General features: G+C 29.9%; 1 long non-coding RNA gene across 1 annotated transcript; it reads left to right on the forward strand.

Moving 5' to 3' along the window:
- Positions 1–8,608: 8,608 nt before the first annotated feature.
- Positions 8,609–9,553, forward strand: LOC132945171 (uncharacterized). Its single transcript, XR_009664518.1, has 3 exons — positions 8,609–8,761; positions 8,838–8,985; positions 9,407–9,553. It is a non-coding gene; the product is annotated as an uncharacterized LOC132945171 (long non-coding RNA).
- Positions 9,554–25,049: the final 15,496 nt, after the last annotated feature.

Consider the following 25,049-nt stretch of genomic DNA (forward strand, 5'->3'; position numbering starts at 1 on the left):
TATTATCATTTTTATTATCGTCGATTTTATTTCGTTAGACAACGCTCATATTTTGTTGAAAACCATAATATTTTATCACACCATGTCGAATAATTATAAGTTTTTTTGACCGAGGTGTATAAAAAACAAAAAAATAATTCGGAAATCATCTAACGCACTTAATGCGTGTTCGTATATAAATATTAAATTTTATATAATATGAAATGTGATTGTTTTAAATCACATACATTTGAGTTGCACTCATTTCGTCGCTAAGCATTGACTAATGACTACGCTTACGGACAATTTTTTTTACTTTGTTTGAAAATCAAATTTCAAACTAGTAGTTGATTAGTTCTAACTTTCTAAGTACATAATATTAATAATTAAAGTTTAGACGAGCGAAGTGGTGTACCAACATTTTGCGTACCACTCCTGTGCCACTTCACCGTGCTCACCTATATTTTGAATAATTATAACTTATGAGACGTTATAACTAATTAACTTCTCGTTTGAAATTTGATTTACATGTATCAAAATTCTCAGAAAATCATTATTATTTGACATAAATATTTGTAATATGAAGTTAGAAATGTTTGCATGCTGAATTTTAAATAAAAAAAATAAAAATCTTGAAAAACTATAACGATAAATATACTTTCTTTGGTAATGAATTCATTCAAATTTCACCATAAAAATATTTCTAAAATTAATAATACTCTCGGAGAAAGTATTAGTCTATCGTTTACCTTTAAAATAATTAGAAGCATCAAACATGTTATAATAATATAATATAATGTGAGTGAAACTATATTGTTATGAATTCATATTAAATTTATAAAAGGGAAATTATATGTTATTATTATTATTATTATTATTATAATATCGAGTATGGATTTCTACGCATATCGTAAATACATATTTTTATATACTTTGCAATATAATTTTTATAAAATCTTTTTCGTTCCATAATTATATGTAGATTCTAATGTTTCAGTTAAATTTTGAATATTTATGTCAAAATCAGTTTTAGTTGCATAATATTATCATCATAATATCTTATTATTATACATTTAATAAAATAGTTTAAAAAAAAACTTAAGACATTTTCCTAGAATAGGACCACAAAAGTTTTAATTTTGGAAATGTAAAAACCTATTTTATAACTTAACATTGGTACTATTTTCAAGCCTAATTGTATATTATTGAAGCTTATGTACACCTCAATCTATATTAAACTGTTAGTTTCTCGAATATTTCAATCGAATATCAATTCAATTTTTATTTCTATTCAATTATTAATTACTGTAAACAAATAATTTGTAAATTGATACTATATTCACCTACATCTGTAACATAGGCGTGCACAGACTTTTTCCGCAGAGGGGGCCCCTTAAAAATGTCCGAACCAAAGATTCTTGTACTAATGACTACCGTAAAAAGGGGTGACTTCGGACATGTGGGGTGAATTCGGACAACACCATATTTGTTTAGTTATCTTATAATTTTAGAATACACGTTTAATAAAAGTTGAAAACTGATACTCTATGTCAATATCTATTATAACCTCCATAGAAAATAATATTTATTGATGACATAATGGTGTCATAGTGCATGTTATGGAGGTAAATACAAAATAGTATATTTTTGTATTTTTAAATTACATAACTACATTGTAGCACAACAGCAAATAGAAATATTTGATTGCAGTTTTCGGTTACCTATACCTGTTCACTTGTCTGTGTTAATTGGAAATTGCATTGATTTTATAATATACTATAAAATCAATGGTAATCTATATGTGCAAATTGTTAAGTAACTTGATCTCACACTGTAGTGTTAAATCGTCTTAATTATTACCAAACGTGGATGACTTCGGACAACACATTAACTATGTCCAGATCATGTAGGAGGTCGTCCGTATATAAGAATTATAATCCTAAAGTTATTTAAAATGTCGTTGATGCTGTTAGTTACAAAAAAGTGACATCACAATAAGTAAAAACAGAAAAGTAAAAAATACATTTTAAGTTGACATGTTTATAGAAAAGTAAATAATTTTTTTTTTTAGAATATTTAATAAATTATTTTGTATTTACGATAAATGTATGGGTTTATTTCAATTCATTAAATCTAACCCATTGTAATTATAACATTAGTTTTTAATGAAATCTAATAGGTACGTGTCCGAAGTCACTCCATTTTACGGGTCACTCCGGACAAAATTCAACTTTTAAAAAAAAGGGTGAACTTTAATGACCTTAATGATTATTCTTCTGCTATATGATCTTCTTTTCACTCACTATAATAGTATTTTATTTACAAGTTATGTATAATATGTCAAAGTTTAATGTAGATACCTACTAAATAAGAATATTCTGTTTTTTTAGGTCTAAAATATTCGTTATTTGTAATTATTATTTTAACTAATCTATGTGGTATGTAATATTATCTACAAGTTACAACCGTGAAATAACGTAAGTATATAAATATAGTGGTTGATAGATTACACTGTGATAAAAAAAAAAATAGTCTACTAGCTAATATAGTGGATAGTAGAGACGTACAGTATTCTTTGATAATAATAAATCATTTGGTCCATGATAACTGATATATTAAAAAACTTTATTACATTTATTCACAGATATCCATACTATGAGATTCAAACTGGCTTCACTTTTTTCATATAAAATTTAAAAATGTTCGCTATCTAGCATAGCATAGATATCTGAGTATTTATTAAAGACAATGCCAGGGGCCGCAAGGGGAGTTAAAAGTTTCCAACTACGATAATAATAAATTATTATTATAATATAATATGAGTAGGTATGGAAAAATATTACGGTTTTACGTGTACTGTGTTAGATTTAATTTTGGTTTCGTTTGATCAACATTATTGTATTTCAGAGACAATTGTTATCAACAATGAATAGTTACCGGGTCATTTCTGTTTGGAATACCTAATGAACTTAGGTAGGTACCTCATACTTACACCTATCAACACCTTTACACCTACACACACCTCCACGCACGTCCTCCTTATGCACACATGTGAATAATTAATTATTACGATTTGATATGATTTAATGCCAACTACTATAATAAGCAAGCAAACCATCGTTATGAATTAATAACATATAATATTATTTTAAAAAACAAATGTATTAATTATTATTCGTGACAATAGAATTTTTTTAAGAATTTATGTGTACAATGAGTTTTGACTTTTAAGACCCAAATTTTACTACTAGGGTTTTATTTGATTTCATATTTGATTAATAATTATTTCGGTTATTATGATTAATCCTGGTCGTATAGATAGATGTACGACCGTTGTACACTAGTTTTTGCCTAGTTTTGACTTTAAAGACCCAAATTTTACTACTAGGGTTTTATTTGATTTCATATTTGATTAATAATTATTTCGGTTATTATGATTAATCCTGGTCGTATAGATAGATGTACGACCGTTGTACACTAGTTTTTGCCTAACACTAAAGCCAGTGTTTTTTTCCGGACCTGACGTACATATTATAATGACATAGGTCCACATTGTCTGACAGAAAGACATGATAGATGTAAATTATATTTAACTAGGTTATATGCCATGACTTTTAGTATTATCGATTAAAAAAAGGTGGATAAGTGGATGTCGCTCTGCTGTACAGTAGGTTACAAGTGGGTCACTGTAATGGATGGTGTTAAATTTGAATTCAATGATATAATATCATTGTATAAGAAAAACGATTCTGAGCGAAAACGGTCACAGTCAGCCTATGATATTGCCAAGTATATTTGATGATATTATTGTGAATAAAGTAATTTATATAATATTATAACCTATTTACGTGGAGCATTGTTTTAAATTTTCAATCCTTAGCCATAAAAGTTAAACATTTTATACATGTTTAACTACAAAATAATTAATAAATTATAAATTTGATAAATGTTGTCAAAATTTAAAATTTAAATGCTTATAAAAAAAAATTGTGCATATGTATTTTTAATATTTTTCAACTGCAATTGAAATTTTATATCAGGAGCCTTGCATTAAACTTTCACGCTTTTTTACACAACAAATAAAATTTTATTGATATTTATAGAAAAAAAAACTAAAAAAATTGAAAACTGACTATGTCCGTAAACAGTTCAAAAAGAGTCAAATTATTTTAAAAATGTTATGGTGTATAGAAAATGCTAATATAAACATTCACTCAAAATTTCATGTCCCTACGGACATTTGTTTTAGAGTTACAACAAAAACCAAAATCGATTTTCTCGAAAACAGATTTTGCGTAAAAATTCCCGTTTTATCTTAATTTTTCTTTTGTTTTTCACGTCGCTTTTGAAAACTACTGGGAATTTTTTACTTTTGACCCCCCCAAAGTACCAACTAGATTCACTTTCCTATCATATTAACACACTCTGATATTCATAAGAACAAAATGTATTAGTTATTAGTTATTACATGTTTAGTTAATTTTATATTCGTCTGCTTTTTCTGTTACATCATATTTACATTGGAAACCGAACCGAAAAAAAAGTACTATATAGTTTATGTATTCAGTAAATGTATTATTGTAGTGTGTAGTACAAGTGAACGACTAAACTGTTATGACAGCTACACTTCTTCTGAACTGAACGTATAATATTAAAAAACTGCTTAAAACGCACAAATATTTCATATTTTATAACTCATATTATGTGTAAATAGCGCCACAGCGGACAGATTTATACAATAAATAAACATTTCGAAAATTCCGGAGAACCATATCACGATTGTATATTATATAATATATCGCAGTGTTTGGCAAGTTCCTTATAAAAAGGAATCCGTCCCGTTCCTTGTTCCTTAAAAAAAAAAAGAATTCGTTCCTTTGTCGTTCCTTTGGACAATTAACGAGTTCCTTTTTTAGTTCCAAATAAAATAAAAATTCTTATTAATTAACCACTTATGTTTTTTTTTTCATATTATGCATACTTCTTTAATTTTTAATTATAATATATAACTGCAAGTATAGGTAGGTACATATTTTATAATTCTATTTTGAGATTTTCTCCAAAATTAAATCGTTGGCTAACGTATGTCGATTGTCTTAACGTCGATACTCGATAACCATCACTAATTAGCAATATAGGTACATTATACACATTAAAAAAAAATCTTAATTTCAATTATTTACATAATTATCTGTGTAAATTATTGGAACTAGAAAGAAACGAATAATTTCGTTATTTTTCCTTGAAAAAAAGAACTAGTTCATTTCCTCGTTCTTTTTTTATAAAAAGGAATTCGTTCCAGGAATCCGTTCCTTTTGGAACTCGTTCCTTCCAAACACTGATATATCGTCTAATAAAAAAATAATCTAGTCATACGAAGTATTGAGTAAAACGGTTGTTTAAAATTGTAATAATATTTGTAATATATTTTGAATAAAAAAAATACTAGGAAATGTGTCTTTAATAAGATATTATTACATTTACGAATTGAAGCATAAGCGATTCACTAGAAATCCGTATTCTGTGTAGTATAATATGTAAGTATGTTTCATTTTTGTACAGGTACCTGCTAAGGATTTATATTCAATATATAAATATATATATATAGGTACCTATTATAGGTATTATATAATACATTACAGCCTTTGTAAAACAAAAAAAAAAACAATAAATGTATTTTATGTTTTAATTTGATATTTTATAAGAGTTTACGAGAGCCTATTTATTTTTATTTTTCGTCCGCGTGTATATCGGTGATTATGTGTTTTGTTGACGTCTTAAATCAATCACGCTGTATGATTTGAAAAATAAAATTACTATATTTTATTATTTTTATTTTGCATTTGAGGCACTGTTAAAACTATACCAATTATGGGCGGAATGAAAGTAAATTTTCGATTATTCACCGAATCAAGAACATGAATACTATTCGAATGGATCTAAAACGGCAAATAATATACATTTGTGAAATATTCGACAAAAACAAACACAACACTCCACACGGTGTACAATATTATCATTCGTGTATAGGTATAATATTATGATGGCTTACAATGGTAATTATATGATTATTGTGTGCCCAGCGAGATAAGAAAAATTAACTTTCAAGTTGGATTATATCATTTTTATTGTTATTCGAGTCTCGGCGAAAACAAATCACTATCAAAATAATAACATGTTATGGTACTGTACGACGAGCGTAATCAGCTGGTGGCACCACTCTGGCGTCGACCAATACGGTAGCAGACGCCGAGGCACCTGCGATCACGCCACGCCGCCCGACATGATAAACAATAAATATTATTATGAATTTGTGCTGCGCAGCCGACAAACGGTGTTTTGTTATCGTCATTAAGTCTTATGATGGGTAACAACAGGCGCAAACGGCCAAAGTCGATGATTAAGTAGACCCGCTAAATAATAATTAGGTACACAATAATGTGCACGCCACAGACGGGACTGCCAAAAATGACACAATACTATTGACAGGAAAGTTTAAATGCCTTCTAAAATAATATGCGAAATTATAGCTAATCGACATAATATGTTAGATTAGATTATAGTGGTTATAGTATACATAAATATTATGTTCTAGTGTTTGAAGCAGTGACTTAATTGCGAGGGTGCTCGATGGTATACTTGCACCCCCTGGTAGTAGGTATAATAATAATAATAATAATAATATTTATTGTCACCAAATTATAACAATTACAAACAATTTATAAGTAACAAAACAAAACAAAAAAAAAAAAAATTACATTAAAATATATTGGTTCTCTTTTCAAAAGCTGAGCTTGTGCTGAAAAGAGGAAGTTGTGATACAGATTTAGATATTATTGATTATGATCGTTATTGACAATTAATAAAGCAAAAAATAGAACAAAATAAATAGGTAGAGTATGCACAAGAAAGACAATAAAAGAAAGGATAAAGAACAATTAGTAGTTGCATTATAAAGGCTATAGCCTATATAATATATATATATAATCGTAAGTAAATAAAATGTTAATATAGCATATTCTGTTGATTATAATATACTGGTATAATTTGAAGATTAAATAGAATTATTTGATAATAGTAATTAATTTTAACACGAATTTAACTATTAACAGTGAAAAATATATTAATTAATTTCTAAATTAAAGTATAGATTATTGAAACAGAGTATATAGTACAAAGATATTATTTTTCACCTTCTGATGCTGAACTTTAACCCTATTAAAATATAATACTATTTGGTTGGTTTTGCGGAATTTTTTGTTAAGTGTTGATACACAACTGAAAAAATAATAAAATAAAGTTATGTAATAACTTTGTCATTACTTATCAATTATATCAGTGTCATTATCATAATATAGACCATAGAATAAATTTTAACAAAATAATATTTTTTATTTGATATAAATATTGTAAATATTGTATTATAATAATAAATTATACAGCCGTTTTGATATTATTTGTATATAATCACTAATCAAGTATAAAATGATAGTGTACGAGGGCAAAGCGATTGGCTTCAAATATCATTTAATTTTTGGAATATACCTACTGAAAGTCTTAAACCCGCGCTGAAATTTTAATGGGATTAGGTACACCGATGGTTTGAAGTCTGTATCGTTTTAAACTAATCGTCAAGTGCAAATGTTCGTAAATTCGAGAAAAAATATTTCGAGTGTATTTTCTTTAAATTGATTACTGGTATTACAATAGAAGCTAGTTTGGGAATACACGTAGGCAATAACTACTAATAATCGACAGGAACAATGATATAATTGATATAGTTTTGTTTTGTTTTCTGTTGGGTAGACCGCAGGGAAAAGAAGACAACTTTCTACGCAAACGAAATTTTTCTAATATCGTTAAAATATTATAATTTACCGATAGATTTACGCACAAGTAAAAAATATAATATACTGTAAGCGTATAAAAGTCTAAAAGGACCTATTATTACTAGAGAAGGTCTCGAAGTAATAGGATTTACCTATTTATAATGCTTAGTTTTGATCGATATTATTATTAGATATTATTATTATAATATATTATATATTAGATCATGGTCGTTATTAACAAAGTGTTATTTACTATATTATTCACCATTATTATACACCGCTAATAACATGTGCTAATTGTAGGTAATTAAAAGTTATACACACATTTTTGTACGAGTGTGATCAATGATCATACAATAAACGATACAACAAAATGATCGTAAGACGTGTATATTTAGCCATCAATGGGAACCAATAGCATTTAAATAAAAACTTTTCAAATACCAACAATAAAGCGTTTTAAGCAGGTACGTGGTTTGTTGGAATATAATATTATTCTCAAATGCAACCATTTAAACATAATTTTACGAATCTGACCAGAAATACCTAATATTAATATTGTGTTCGATAACATGATTTATTTGTCTCCCGGAACCCGATGGTTAATCATAAGACGTACACGCCAAATCCAAAAAATCGAAAACAATAACCGATTTCGTATACCTCGACGAAAAATAGTGAATAACGTCGCTTAATATCGATTGGTTTATGATGCGTCTTGTGTGTATGACAGACAAAACGACAAAAAGTAAAACAATAATACCATTATGCGGTTCGATTACACACACAGTCATTGCATTAGCATCGCCCGATGATAAAATGCGCAGTTTCTGACGATCACGCCACTTCCGCTCCCACTTTTGTCGATTTTCGCGGGACGATCGGCGCGTATATAAGACGTCGGAGATCTCGATTCCGGCATAACACATCTTTTTGTGCAAATCTATTCTTCGGTGAGTACACCTACACGTGAAAGGCTTTTTATCCTCTCAACGGTCGAGACTGATGTTTTTTTTTTTTCGTTTGCAGTTCTCTACTTTATTCCTCAAAAACCAACCAAAAACCAAAAATGGGCGCTGAAAAGGTATCCATGAACATCGTCGTCGTCGGACAAGTCCAGTCTGCCAAAGCCATCAAGACCGTCGCCAAGGCCGCCCCAGCCACCAGCCAATTGATGGTGAGTAAATAACGTTATAATCTATCCCGGTCGCGTTCCGTTGTCGAATGGTTTCTTTTTTTTTTATGTAAAAACAGTACGCATGCGTTTTACGCCATTTATTTCAACTATATTTATCACTCAAAATTGTTGTTCTTTGTACGACCTTAATGTGAGGGTAGTGCATTTTTTATTCAATTTAATTGTTCACTATTAATATTACTTCGGCAATCGAAGCCAAGAGTTGAGAAACAAATAAATATAGGTATAACCCACGGATAACTATCGAATTACGTGATTGCCATTATAAAAAATATAGTATTGACTTTAGCTAGACATACTCACTAAACTAATTAAGCTAGAAATACAATTGTATACGATTGTTTGCATTACAAATAATATATATTTACTTATATTGACTTGTTTCTTTGTTTTGTTTCAGAACTGTTAGTCCATGTAGTCCATTGATCTCAAACTCAAAAATGCCATAGTCCAAACAATACGCAAATTATAATGTGTAACAAATATATAATTTATACATATAATGAACGTAATTGACACCGCAAAATAAACCATGAATTTTCCTACACTTAGACTTGTTTGTTTGTTACTTCATTTAAAACCCTACATATATTATAATTTATAAGTGTCTTTAAAGTTTGATATGGTGAATTTAACAATAATATAATATGTCATGATTATATGAATATAGATTAATAGTATGAACAAATAATTGCGTTTTTGGAACATAACTCAAAAATATGAACAATTTTGTGAAAAGTTCACTAAAAACGTCTATATTCTATGTAATTTAATACTTACGCATTTGGAACTTATAAAGAATTTAAATTCTCAAGTACTTTACTTTTTGAATTTATTTATTCGGTCGCATTACGCCTTTATTGTTAAGTATTAGTTGTTGACTTTTGGTGGTTTCCGTAGTAAAACTAAATTGAAATGTGAACGCAGTATATGCGCGTATGATTTTAATGTAGGTACACTAATATTGGTTGCAAAAACGTTACAACTATAACCACTGCCGTTTCGCATTCAATATTATTGTTATAATATTATGATATGTTCTGTAAAACGAAGGACGAACGCTATAAAAATGTGGATTTACTGTGAAACTATAATTCAACGAAACAGTTGACAACATTTGCCACCATTTATCAGCCATATATAATACTCTGACCACCAAACTGTAAATTTGAAACGTGCGTTGTACCTATTCCTACCTATATTTAATTCGTGCATTGATAAGTGTCCCTTTATTTTAGGCCTCCATTTTGTTTCCATCATAGATATGTTGTTTTCATTGGGATCATATTATCAACAAAAAAATATACAGTCTATAGTAATAATGCATCTATGTGTTATGTTTTATTATACTATAATATAGTTATGAAAACGGGATTGATATTTCGTTGTACGATAGTGTGGTATATTAAGTTTATCTGTCCCTTCGCGTTCTATATTTGAATCACTAAATGCTAAAAGGGCACATGTCCACATTTCATAAATCGTTCGGCAGAGACAAAAAACTTAATATTTCTGGAAAAAATTAGAGTGAAAAATTGAAAAATTGACATTATAATAGAACGATGTATTGATATACAAACCTAAACAAAAATCTGTAAAAAACTACATATACACGAAGTATTGAATTTTAAAAGAAAACATTGTGGTGTACATTACCATGTATTCGTATACCTATAGTAATATTTGAATCAGTTTGGTATAGTGTTGTTATTCGGATGAACTTGTCCATCAGAAATAATTTTATGGGTGCCTGGAGTGGCTTGGTTCTTGGCCTAGAAAATTCTAATACAAACATTCAGTGAAGGTTTCAAGTATCTACAGTAATATGTTTTTTAATTACAACAAAATAAGAAAATCGTTACATGAGATATCGAGTGAATATAAAATGTTGTAAAAATATGAATTTCAAACGCTCATAAAAATTTAATTTGACTTTCTTGTGGACATTTTTTTTTTGTAGACAAACTTATGGATAATCTTGTATTACATTTTAAAATCTTAGATTTAAAAAGAAAAATTTTTATGAATTCTCAACTCAAAATAATTTGCTAATTTTCGTGATTTTTCCGTATTTTTGTCAATATTTGAACTTTAAATGCTTATAAATAAAAACTATGACTAAGGATTTTTAATTTTTTTCATCTGCCTTTGAAACTATAACCCAGGAGCAAAATCCAAAATCCAAGCCCTTTTACTGTCCTAAAAGGTGATTATAGACACAAAAAAAAAAATAAAAAAAACACACATCATTGTAAAATCAATACATTCATCGCTTCGATCAGAATCTAAAAGAAATAACATTATAGTATAAAATGAAAAAAACTGAAAGAATATATTTTTTTGAGCTCCTATACGAATATTGCTTTGTTCGGGTATTTGTTTTTATCGTCACAATTTAAATTTAATTTAAACGTAACATTGTTTTATTGGACTCGTAAAAATCAATCATTTTCTAGTATCGGCACAACAATAAGACTTTTTTGTCCGTACGTCTGTATATAGCTCCCGTGGTCATGTATAAATGTTTGTTCAGACTAATAATGTATGATAATTGCTTTTTATATTCGACCAAAAAAATTAAAACCTAACCTGCGAGCGGACCTAAAAATAATGCTTATTATTATTTGATGTTATACTATATCTGTTCCGGAAAATCAGAACTGATAACGTAATAATAATAATAATAATAATATAACGTATAATATTATGTAATTTAATATTATTGCGGTTTATTCGTGGCAAACACACAACCATAATATTATTGTAAGTGTCACGACGCTCGCAGACAGTACCAAAGCTCAAAATAATAATTATATACCTAACGCAACGTTGTATATAATAATAAATTGCAAGCGGCTTGAATTACATACAAAAATCGTCGGTACAGTTTATGAGCAGTGTGCATTATTATAGTTGTAGGAAGCGTCGCAGTGGGTTTATATTATATTTCTGTGGTAAGATGCGACACGATATACGTTTTTGTGTAATTATATTTGTTATCGTGTTTAAAAATGTATGGTTATATTTTAGCGAATTGACGAAATATCGCAATGTGTGGATTTTGTTGGCGATGAGGTTTTCTTTTTACGATTTCACCAGAGTTGTGTATTTATATTATGATTCGTCTTCTAGGGGTAGGGGGGGCAATATACTTTTGGTCCAATAAGTCTACTTTAAACTATTCACCCACTTGGGCATATACATAGGGAGAAACGTGTATCCAATGAACGATAGTAAAATTTGTAGGTCGTGATTATAACTTACAAACACTCCGAACTTCTAAACAGATTTTCGAAAGAAATTATTAATTATAGGTAGTTTATGTGATGTCTATAGGGGTGGCGAAGCCCCTATACACCCCCCCCCCCCCCCCCCCTCCCTAAACGGTACGCCTGGTCGACAATATAATAAATTATTATTGGCTTATATACTGTAATAATTACGTCGTCGTCTCGCATGTTAACGCGATTCCGCCAACTGTCGTATCTTTTTATAACACCGAATGTACCAAAATACAAAGAGATAGCAATTGATTTATTACATTTTTTTTTTTCTGTTTTCAGTTCTTTCTTTTTTATTTTTTAAGGTCATAGGGGTGTTGTAAATTTATTTTTCGGCAAAGAAAAACCATCCATTTTGAAGATTTTGAAACTGCACAGTCTGCCGCCGTCACATCGACATTATCTATATATTATATAGTGAACGGTACTCAATTAATCAAAAGTGTCTTCTATAAACGTCACACTGTATAGCACGAATCGGCCGCGGTTTTCTTTTTCTTTCATTTGCTTAATAATATAAAAGTGTTGTTGTTCTGTACCCGGTCGTATAATAACATATACTTATAGCCAAAAACCGATTTCGGGTACCGATTTTGATTACCGGTTAAAACTGTTGAAAACCGAAAACAAAATCGAAAAAAATCAACACCGAAATTGAAATCGTAATAAATAAATGCCGATAACCGAAACCGAAATCGAAATAGGAACAAAATGTTTTTGGTTTTAAGCGCTGCGGCTGTAGCATATTTATCTGCAGGTGTACACGCTCGACCGTTTTAATATCGACGGTACGATACTTTTTCATCGCCATTTTTCGATTTTGTCCGAAAATGTTCGTCTGTTTAGGGCTCCTGCAGATATCAATCAAAACGTGTTTACGGTGTAGTTTGATGACATCGCAGAATAATCCGATCGGCTTATACAACTTACTAAACGCGTCTCTTGAATGCAAAATATAATTACTGTAGATTATAATCCATATTTCGCGGTTAAGTGGCTGCAGCGCAGTTTGGGCATACGTATATAGACCTATAGTTATAACCTAACCTATATACGATAAATCCGCGGGGTTAATGTGAATGGACTCGTGAGATTAAACCGTCATCGTGCTCAATAATATTGCAACCAATACATCGGTAAGTGGATTCTGCAGCGCTGGTTTTTTATTAAATATATTATATTGCAGTGCGTTAGCCCTCGATCATTATATTATCACATCTATATTATACGGCATTATCATGACGTAAAGTGAACAGTTTTTTGGCACTTATAAATGCGGACATATTAAATTATATATTGTAGATATCGAACAACAACGACACGATTAAAAATGATCGGTTTCGTAAAAAATACAGCTTGTTATGAGAAATAATTTATGACTGGGGAAATTCGAGAGGTCATGACCGCGGGAGTAAGATAAAATAGAAACCGATTAATGAGAACAATAAATAGTAATTTAAGTGATATTTCCGACTAATGAAGTATTCGCGTCTAAAAGTATTTTTATATTTTAGCATATGAATACTATTCTAAATGCTTTAGAAAAAAATATTCAAATATATAATAATATAATATACAATTTGGCTTTATAAATGAATAACATAATGGTTACAGCAACAATACTAACAATATTACCTAAATTTAGCAGGAACACGAAAAACACCGATATAAGTTTTCGTGTAGCCACTGCAGCATTATTTAGATAAACACCCTTGCTTTAATATGGATGGGTAATACACGGTATCGACATTTTGTTATAACAGAACTAAAATGGTATACTGAAATTTATAACAACTATACATTACGTTAGTCCTCCACCCCGTTATAAATTCGTAAACTAATAGTACAATATTTTTAACTCTTTAATGCACCCCGACGATCATCACGTTATGTTCGCGTACTCAATATTATATCAATCTGTCTGCATTGACCCACTTTATTATTACGAATTGTTCGCTTGTATTAATTATAGGATTGATATTTTTATAATTTAATGATGGGACTTGGCCAACAGATGAATATTAATAATAATACGGTTTATTAATTTTATTTTTCCCCCGGTGTTAATTCAATTTATGTGTTCGATTCGAGTAGGTAGATATAATATTATTATGCAGTAAGAATAATTTAATAATTATATGAAAGGGATAGTGTCGATGTTTTTAAGAACTATCATCATAGAAACCGTAAGTTCATTTTTCGATTTTTAGGCAAAATTTAACATTAACTTCAACTATACAAATATATTTAACATACCTATCGCTTATATCATCAAATAGTGGGATGCATACTGATAAAAAATAAATAAATATTATAAATAATGAACTCTATTAGAATGATATTGTAAAACGTAATATTTGACATTAATTTTAGAGTTCGTATGAAATGATACATCAATCTGACCCCACTCAGGATAAAATGTTGATAGAAATCCGGCCATACGGCTGATTCCTGTTTTTTTTTTTTTTTGCTATTCCTATTCCGATCCATTGGAGCTTACCGTCGTTGACCCCCCCCCCCTCTTTTCCCCAACCACTGTATACGATAATGGCCTAAGGATGTCTTTAAATTTAATAAATTTCAATTTACCAAGGCTGAACTCGGCCACCAGACGCACTTCGAGTGCACAATGATTCGCTTAAAATATTTTCTTTTCGTGTATGTACCTATATTTGTAAACTTTTCTCGGTAAAAATAATAAAAAAACAAACTATTTTGAAAAGAGAGTGTTAATGGAATATTAATCATCTCCATACTCATGAAACTATGATATATCGTGCAAACTCTTGGAGTCCTGTAAAAAACGGTTATTAAAATAGCATAAATTATTAGTTTTATAAATATTCCTTTCGATAAAGTTCCTACAAAAATAAAGGTACCTTTAACGAGTTTTTCACGAAAGATTTGAAATACTTATTTTATTTTCATATTCGCAGTCGCGAATGAATTATTGCTTTTTGTCGTTTTTATATTCATCAATAAAATAATAAATAGGTAGGTAGGTATACTGTATATTATTTTTAATTTAAAAAAGTCATTTAAAAGTTCACTTACAAAAAATAACTTTTTTTTTGAAAGAAAAATACGAGAAATAAAATTAAATAAATAAATACACGAAAATAATTATTCGGTCTCAAGAGCCGTCGTGTATAATAATAATAATACACTAATAAGTATAATATAATATTGCGCGCCGATAATAATTTCGTCATGATATTATATATACCTATTTTATGTATATCATTATTATATTCTTTTTAAATAAATCAATTACGATATTATAAAAGTATACGTTTATAATATGCCGACAAAATAAATCAAAACAACAGAGATCGTATTCATAAAAAAAATATGAAAAATCAAAAAAAATCACCGGTGACATAATAATAATATTATATATGTGGGTAATAAAAGTTACAACTGGAGCAGCTGCAGGGTGGAGGGCTCGATAGTGCTCAGCCCCGTCTCTTGGTTTATTATAATATAATTATATGATATATATTTATATTGTTATTTCGTTTAAGTGCGCGTTTTAGTCGCATATACAAATAATATATATAATATAATATAATATTATAAAATTATATGGCAGCGTGTCTCCATCGGAATTCTCCAGACCGACGATACACCGCACCGTTGTGATATATAATAGTATATACAATGTATATAATGTATATACGATAATATTGCAGTATGTATAAATCGAATATTTTCAACTGTTTTTTTTTTCCGAATTCGTATAATATTATGACGCATCGTCATCCGTTTACTCGAAATATTTTAACCAAGTGCGAGGGTCCTCCATATACTACTGCATCCATTGATTATAAGAAACTTATTTTTATAGAAGATTTATTATACATCATTCGGCAATCAGCTCTGTCATTGTATCAATAGTAAATATTATCGTTAGTAGTTGCAGTAACCCAAATTTGTTTACGGATCTTAAGCATTCTCACGCACATAATATGTCAGCTAATAATAATGTGATAGCGAAAAAAAAGAGTCTACGTTTCACTCAAACAGACAACTCTAATTATTCCAACAATACGCCGCAACGATTACCTCCATTTGCATTCTGACAAAATATTCTAATTTTCTACAACATAATAATATGTACTGGGGATCGATTTAGGCACATATTTTTTTATAATTGTAATTAGTTGGTTTTGAATATTTAATTTTAGAATTTTGCAAATTTTCGAAAATTTTAACAACATATTTTATTGCAATTTAAAATCAAAAATTAACAACGTGGCTAAATCAATCGATCCCTGGTACATATTATGCAGGCGAATCCGAATAATTTTTTTTTTTTTTCATTTTTAAGCTTAACTTAAGAGATCACGACACCACTTGCGCTTCAGGCGTCTAGGGGGATTACCAGGTATGGAATGAGTAGATAAGTTTTTTATGAGTTCGTTAGGGTGGTTAATTAGTTTGGAATAGAATATTTTATAATATATTTTGGCTTCGTCGTTAATTGTTTTGAGTTTGGAGTCAGTATGAAGGGTGTGATTAGACACTTAGGGGTGGTACACGGTGCGTTCATTATTTTTCGGAGAGCGATATTTTGAAATGTTTGAATTTTCAGTATGTTAAACTTTTTAGCGTTTCCCCAAAGTTGGAGTCCGTATGTCCAAATGGGTTTGTGAAGTGTTTTGTAAATCAGAAGTTTGGTTTTAATGGCGGTGGAGTTATTATTGCTTATTAAGGGTTTGAGGATACGGAGACGATGATTCAGTGCTAATCTTTTGATTTTTATATGATGAGCCCAGGAATAAATTTTTAGAATGAAAATTGTGATGAATGATTATCTTTATGTAACGTTAGAATTAGAAACATTATATAGACAAAGAAAACGTGCATTTACGAGGCCCCTTCATGTTCCAATTGATTTTCGATCCGTGACGTACAATATCGAGGTGGTAAGTCTGCGACTAAAATACGATTTGAACGTTTCAATTATGAAAACCGTCGTGTATCGGAACTGTGATTTTCCTCCACGGTATTGTATACGTATTGTTATTTTATGCATTAAAATATATTATTACAATTTCTGGAAATTATTTCACTCTCTCGGCCGAATAAAGTTTACTCTCTCAACCAAACGTTAAAAAGGAAAATAATTGTATTTGTTTTAGGGGTTTGGCCTTGAATGGCTCGTAAAAACGGTGCTTCGCGGACGACGTCTCTGTGCGTATTGCAAGCGAGCGCGCAAACATAAAAATTCCCATCATCGGAAAATCCGCGCAAATATTGCCCGACCGATGTTTCCCTCTCCGCCGTTTCCAGACAATCGCGACAACGTCAACGTCAACATCGTCGTCATCACACGTCGGCATGGGGTGTGCGAAATTTGTTCTCGGGTTAAATTTATTCGAATAATAATATAATGACGGCCGTAGGTATAGAGGTATAATATTATTATTATAACACACATTGTATAGGCCCAAAACCCAAAAATTTGAGGAGTTGACAAAAAATATTACGTTTTAACTAGGTAAAAATGTCGATAGAAAATATTAAATACCTTTCTACTTTTTTATAGATATCATTATATTATACGTTTAAAGTCGACCGTTATGGAGAACAAACTTTTCCATCAAATTGTCGTACACAATATGTCGGCTGTATAGTTGAGCGGACCTATACATACAATACCATGGTACTGCTGCAGGTATGACTTCTGGAAGGTGAAGATAACTTGCGTGTAGGTACCTACTATACTTGATATTTTGATAGTACAACTAATTACCTATTCAAATTGTAATTGGATTTCGGATGGAACCATTTAAGTTCCAAATCTAAGCACCGGACAATTGGAACCTGTAATTAGTTTAAAAACCAATGAAATTTGTATTTTACACAATTATCGATATGATATTTTATTATCTTACAAGTGCTCCGCCCTCCACCATTTACAGGTTTTAATGGAAGCTGGTGTACATGAGTTATAAAAGTACATCTGTGTACCTATAATTATTATACTTATACATATTATATTTTGCGAACAATAGAAAAACTATCTAAAATACAAATTATAACAATTAGCCGGGCGGTTCAGCACTGTATTACTATTATTTTTTTTATTTTATTGGATTGGTAAAATAATTATTTAATAAGGTTCAAAAGCTGAGGTCTTTAGCTTGTAATAGTTTCATATTGGTCTTAACACTATGTAGGTACATTATGTTGAACATTTGAGGAAGTTTGTGAAATATATTATAATTATTATTATTTTTTGAACATTTTTTTTTCAGTAATTTTGCAAAACCATGTTTGATGGTCAGTTGTTTGTCACAGAGTTAGCAGATCGGGCAGTATTCTTTTGTTATATTATGGTACAAGTGTCCAATCCGAGTCCTTGTGATAGGTAACTACTTCTTCGTGCCTGGGTAAGGGTGAGGGGCATGTCATTGATGTTTTGATTTCTCGAAGTTCATCTGTATTTGGAGTCTTCTGCCACATGTCCTGCCAGTGACATTTAATTAGATTGTAGTTGATTATTGTCATCATTAGGTGATGGTTTAGCTTCGTTGCCAATTTTGCATTATTATTTTTTTTATTATTAACACATTGTTATCTACATACACGTTATATTTTACATACGCCACTACGTCATAATATAGGTACAGGTAGTTACAAATTACAATACATAATTATATGATACACACTGGACTCGTCGCGCGCGCGCGCGCGTGTGTGTGTGTGTGTGTGTGCCTATATATTATAATATCATATAAATTATACACATATATATAATTATAAAATGATTTAATACTTGGTGTGCTGTATTAAATTTACAACTCAAAAGGATGTATTTACATAGTATAATAAGAGATCAAAGCGGACTGTAAAACACGTCAATATAATAATAATATGTATAATAATATTACGGTGGTATAATATACTGCGCCGCGGCCGGTCAATTTCGTGGTGTCGATCGTAATATGCGTCCGACAGGCGTATTTAATATTAATATTATTACTATCATTATTATTATTATTATATACCTACGTACGCCATGGCTACGGCGTCGTCGTGTCTACCCAAATGGCATACGCGTAATGTGAGTGCGGTGTGTCCAAATGCCACGGGCCCTTTGTTGTGTGTGTGTGTGTGTGTGTGTGTGTGTGGAAGGGTGAGGGGGAGGGGGTGTAGGTACTCAACGTTTCGAAAAAAAAAAATTAACAAATATTGTGTACATAAAATATGATTTTGATCCTTATAACATTATAATACAGCCATACGAGTAATACAATATATTATATTACGTTTAGTGTAATTTCCGTAGATGAAATTTGGGAAACCGTAAATGTTATGTAATATTATTATCGAAATTTCTTCGTTCTTACTAAACAAAAACTCACAGTGCAACTGTGTTTTTTCGATGATTTCCGCATCGATAACACTCAAAGAATACGGATCAAAGAACAGTGGTTTTTATGAAACAGCATTTTTGACGGTGATTTTCATTGTGAGTACCGCAACAGTGTCGAGGAAAAAGGCCTTTTTTACCTAGCATGGGTCATTGGGTCCATCTATTTGATGAACCTCCACAGGCTCAGGGGCGTCTCTAGACGGTTTTCTTGGGGGGAGGGGGGGGGGTGAATCTATTTTTTAAATCGATAATTACCCTATGCGTATTTTTCAATAGTTTAAGTGAACTTTAGTCAATTTTACTGATTTATTTTTTTTTAATGCGACTACATTACAAATAAATTTATGTAACAAAGTATTATTTCATAAATTCACCTTAGTGTTTAATTTTTAGTGTTGTTAATATAATTAAGTACAATTACTTGTTATCTTTATCTAAACAGTAATGGTTATCCATAGATAATAATTATTATCTTTGTGGTGAATGGTGATTAGTTTTTCTACTTAGGTATAACAGTGAATTAAAATTTTGATCATTATTATTTGTCAGTCTAGATATTTTATATTGTTATTATATTTTATTATAGACTGTATGTTGAATTATAAATTACAATTTAAATCGTTATTTTTATTTTTATTCATTTCTATAGTGATAAACAAAGCGCTAGGAATTACAAAAAGTACATATCAGTTTAAAAAAAAGTACATACTTAAAAAAATGTTTTGTTTAAAATTATTCTTAAAAACGAATCGCTCTCGTACCTTATAATTTGTAAGATCAATATTAAATAAATGTGTTGTATTAAAATATAAGGACATTACGCAATTTTACCAAAATATTATTCTCTTTGATTTCTTACCATGTTTTGTACCTATCTATAAAACCACATTATACGACTATAAGTCATAGCAGCTAATCTGAGTTAATTATTCACAGAATATGATTTAGTAATATTATTATTTTGCTGCATAACGAACACTGAAAATGCCATGGGACCATGCGTAAAGTATATTAAGACTGTGTATTTGAATATTATGTATTTTTAAATTAAATTATATTTTTAAAACTGCCTATGAACCCATTTACACAAAACGCCGGTGAAAAGTCCTCTTGACATATAAAATAATATAATGAATAATATGAAAAATATAAGAATATATTTTCCTATTCAACGAATCGAAATATATTATCAAACGAACTATGTGAACGTCTCGGGTACTAATAATATTCTTATATAGTATAGGACCTATGGAAAACTCGTTTGAAATAAAAAAAACAAAACTCTCAAGGTTATGACGTGCCTAGTTATCGCACAAAGAAAATTATGTATTGTTACGACTACGACTCCGTTTCGAGTTTCACAAATACTAATGAAAACTAATTATTGTCATCGTAAAATTACATAGCTCGTAGTAATACATAGTAAAACATATCGCGCGCTAAGTCAATTCAAAATAATAAAACATATTTTACGATTTTGAACGATTGAAATAAACCACAAAAATAACTGATATAATACGATTTGTCCGTTCTCGTGATCGCCAACTATATAATGGTGTGTCCACGAAAACAGCGTACACAGAAAAACGTAAGTTGTCGCGCATGCGCCAAATACAAGAGTAAATAAATTGTAAATTAATAATTAGTTATATAATATATAAAAGTATATAATATTATGATTCAATAGTTTAAATCTTAAGTCCTGCAAATAGAATTAAAAAACACGTATAGGGTATACTGATAGTAATATTATATTCATTATAAGTAATTTAGTTATATTAAGTGTACCCTATGTCCGACAAGTTGGTACCGAAACATTGTGCTATGGCTCCGAACCTGGACGGTATCAACAATTTGCTAGGAATTTGCTAGGTCATTAATTATAGTATTTGCTAGAGCCCCACTGCCCTTAAACCTTGTAAACCCACAAAAAAACACGCCAGTATGAATTTTAAATTATTATATTGTTTATAGCGAGATAGGAAAATAAATAGCAGTTGAATCTACAGATTAAATATTAAATTTATATATATAATTGATTACCTATCGATAAATATCTGACTTCAGTGAATATGAAATGTTTGTGTTTACAATAATATATAACAATACTATTAGTGTTAAACATATTTACTCGATACTAAGTAGAGTTATTGTTGACATATACCTTGACTATGGCATCTAGTTCAACCAATAAAATAATACATACATTTGATTTTACCTAATTTGTTGATACATAAGCGTCACAAACAGATAATAACTTATTTTTAATAATAAAATTAGGTCCTTAAATTAAAAACAATGTCGAATTTTTTTTAATTTAAATTTTCATACATTATATTATAATAATAAATATTTATTATACACAGTGGCAGATCAAGGATTAAATCCAAATTTTGTTTTTTATGGTTGGAGCTATATGTTGATAATAAAGGTCCTTATTAGGTACTTATCATGAAGAACAACAAAACTTTGTAGTAAAAACAAAAATTTATCCTATTTTTTGGAATAGTTTATAAGTAAAACATATTTTAGTTTCACGTAATATCTGAAATCTAAGTAATTTGTAATAAAAAAAAAAATTCGACATGTGGAACGGTGGGTGCTTCAGCCAACAAGCACCCTCTCTCCCCACAGTTAAATCCGCCACTGATAATAATATATTATTATACGCGGACGGATAATAATTAATATAAGTATTAACTTTGATAATAATATAATAATAACATCGACGTCGGTGCAATTTTTTTGACGTCCGTTAATAATAATAATAAATAATTCACACGTTTACAGTATGATAATAATGTTTATATGTGCTGTGTGCTTTTTTTGAACAAAAAAATAAAAAATAATATTTAAATCTCCGTAAGGGTGCACGATGTATGGTCGTTTGCCGGGTATGAATAATATACGTCACATATACGTTATTATTATTATTATTATTATTTTTTTAAATTTCATCAGTGCAAACAATTGCAAAAGCGTTAGTGATATCAGCAATTATTTAAACTGCGTATACGTTATATATTATATAATATGTAAAACGATGTAATTTTTTTTTCCTAATAATATATGCAAAATAATGTTTCGGTGCTGCAGACTTGGAATTGTTTTAAAAAAAAAACATATATCATGTACATTATTGTGTGTACAATACTATACGATAAATATTATACAGATTTCACCTAAATATATATATATGCATGTGTGTATATGCGGTATCAAACGTACGTGGAAAAATTAAATTAGCATAAACATTCATTCAGCACGTTCGTCGCGAAAAAACCCTATCCAAACAATGGCGAATCAACAATAATAATCAGATGCGGGATGTCGTATAAATATAATAATTATCCTAATAATGATATCGCACGATTTCGAAAAAACGCGTTCCCCGGCTATATTACACACCTGTATTATTATTATTATTATTATTATTATTATTATATTATTACTATTGTACTTAAGAGGATGTAATCGCACTATTAGTTCTCTCTCTCTCTCTCTCTGACCTACGAGCGACATGGCGAAATTTACGTTCACACTAATAATTATTATAATATATTATAATCATAATAGCTTATAAAATCAGAGTGAAATGACTTCTTGTAAAATTTAAAGGTAAGATTATTATGTGGGACATCTCAAAGGTTTTTTTTATTTTATTTTAGTTTAAGTTATGAGTATTTTAAAATTGTAAATAGTTTGTACATCTTAAAATATACTAACAACCTGCTTTCAATTGAATAGAACTCCGATGAGATGTCGCAAATAATAATATTACCTTGTAACAAAACGTAACTCTTGGTTGTGTTTTTATATTTTGTTAGTTTTATTAATTTCTTCAGATTTTATAAGATGTAGTGCGCCGACATTCTCTTAATGAGTTTTTGTGTAGAACAGGGACATAGGGTACATGGAAATTCGAATATGAATTATAATCATATAGGCGATGTGTAAATAGACAAACAAATTACCCATCATGATTATCCGATGGTTAAAGATTATGAGTAGCATTGAGGATTTTACGCCTTGAATGAACTTAAAAGAGAATTCCCTGCAAAATGCATTAATGCACTAAGAATTAAAAACAATGCACATCTGAAAAAACTATACGCACTAGAAGATTATAATCACGACAAAAATATTAGGTACTTGTACACGATTTTGAAATTAAACATGGATATAATATTATGCCGTTTTATAATTTGGTGATTTATATTATGGTTGATTTTATCGATTGGATGAGCTGAATTCGTTATATATTAATTGTTCAGTGATTATATACAAGGACCTATTTTGTCGCGAACTATACATATAGGTATTGTAATTTATAATATCGTCTGATGTCCATCGGACCGTTTCGATTTCATTGTAGCTATATGGAATTTCTGCAAATGCAAGTATGAAATAAAGCCCTAGCTGACTATACGATAATAATGTATAATAACGATATATAATAATTATTGTCTATTACCGTATCATAATAGAGCATTCATATACCTTCGGAGTAATTTCAGGTATATAATATGGGTAACAGATAGATTTAGGGCGTTTGCTCGAATGCTCGATCACGGTGGTTGTGTATCGGCAGCGTGTTCGAGAGGGTGGATGTAATGGACGACGCGGGGTCGGGATGCGAGGATACGTGGGAAATTTTTATCGACATTTCGATGCACAAAAAGGAATGGAATATAAGACAATTGTGTCCGTCATGTTGTAGGTATACGTAATTTTTTACGGAGAAATGAGTTCACGCTAAAATGAGAATAGAAGTAGATTTGTTGTCTAGGTCGTACGACGCACGCGCAGAATAAATGCGATTACGATATTTTTGCGTACCTACCCCCCTACCTGTGCGATGTGACATTATAATATAATGTGCGTCTTGATTTTGGTCGGGAAGCCGCGTGGATATACTCACCTATGCATGCGATTTCGGAGAAAGATAAAAATACATTTTTTTTAAAAAAAAATCCTATATTTCACACAACATTTGTAGGTAGGATAATATGCTTTCGCTTGAAAAAAAAAAAAGAAATCGCCGGACACGATGCACAAAATAATATACACGCAATAATAACCGTCGGCAGGGCCGGTTCAAACGGGGACGTGAACGAATTTATTAGGGAGGTATATATTATGGTCCAATGTAATCGAATTTAGTGTTTTTTTTTCTCCCCCGGATGAGTTACTACGCCAATTGCCAATATCATATAAATGTCACACCGCAGAGGTCGACTACGGACGTGGTTTTTTTCAACCCCTACAAACGGTGTGTACCGACGAGCATTTATATTACATATTATTATTATAATATACATCATATCTACCGCGACGACGAGCGCATAAAAATTAATTTCGAAAAACAAACGGGTCGG

Source organism: Metopolophium dirhodum, chromosome 5 (genome assembly GCF_019925205.1).
Source record: "Metopolophium dirhodum isolate CAU chromosome 5, ASM1992520v1, whole genome shotgun sequence".
In the NCBI taxonomy this organism is placed as follows: domain Eukaryota; kingdom Metazoa; phylum Arthropoda; class Insecta; order Hemiptera; family Aphididae; genus Metopolophium; species Metopolophium dirhodum.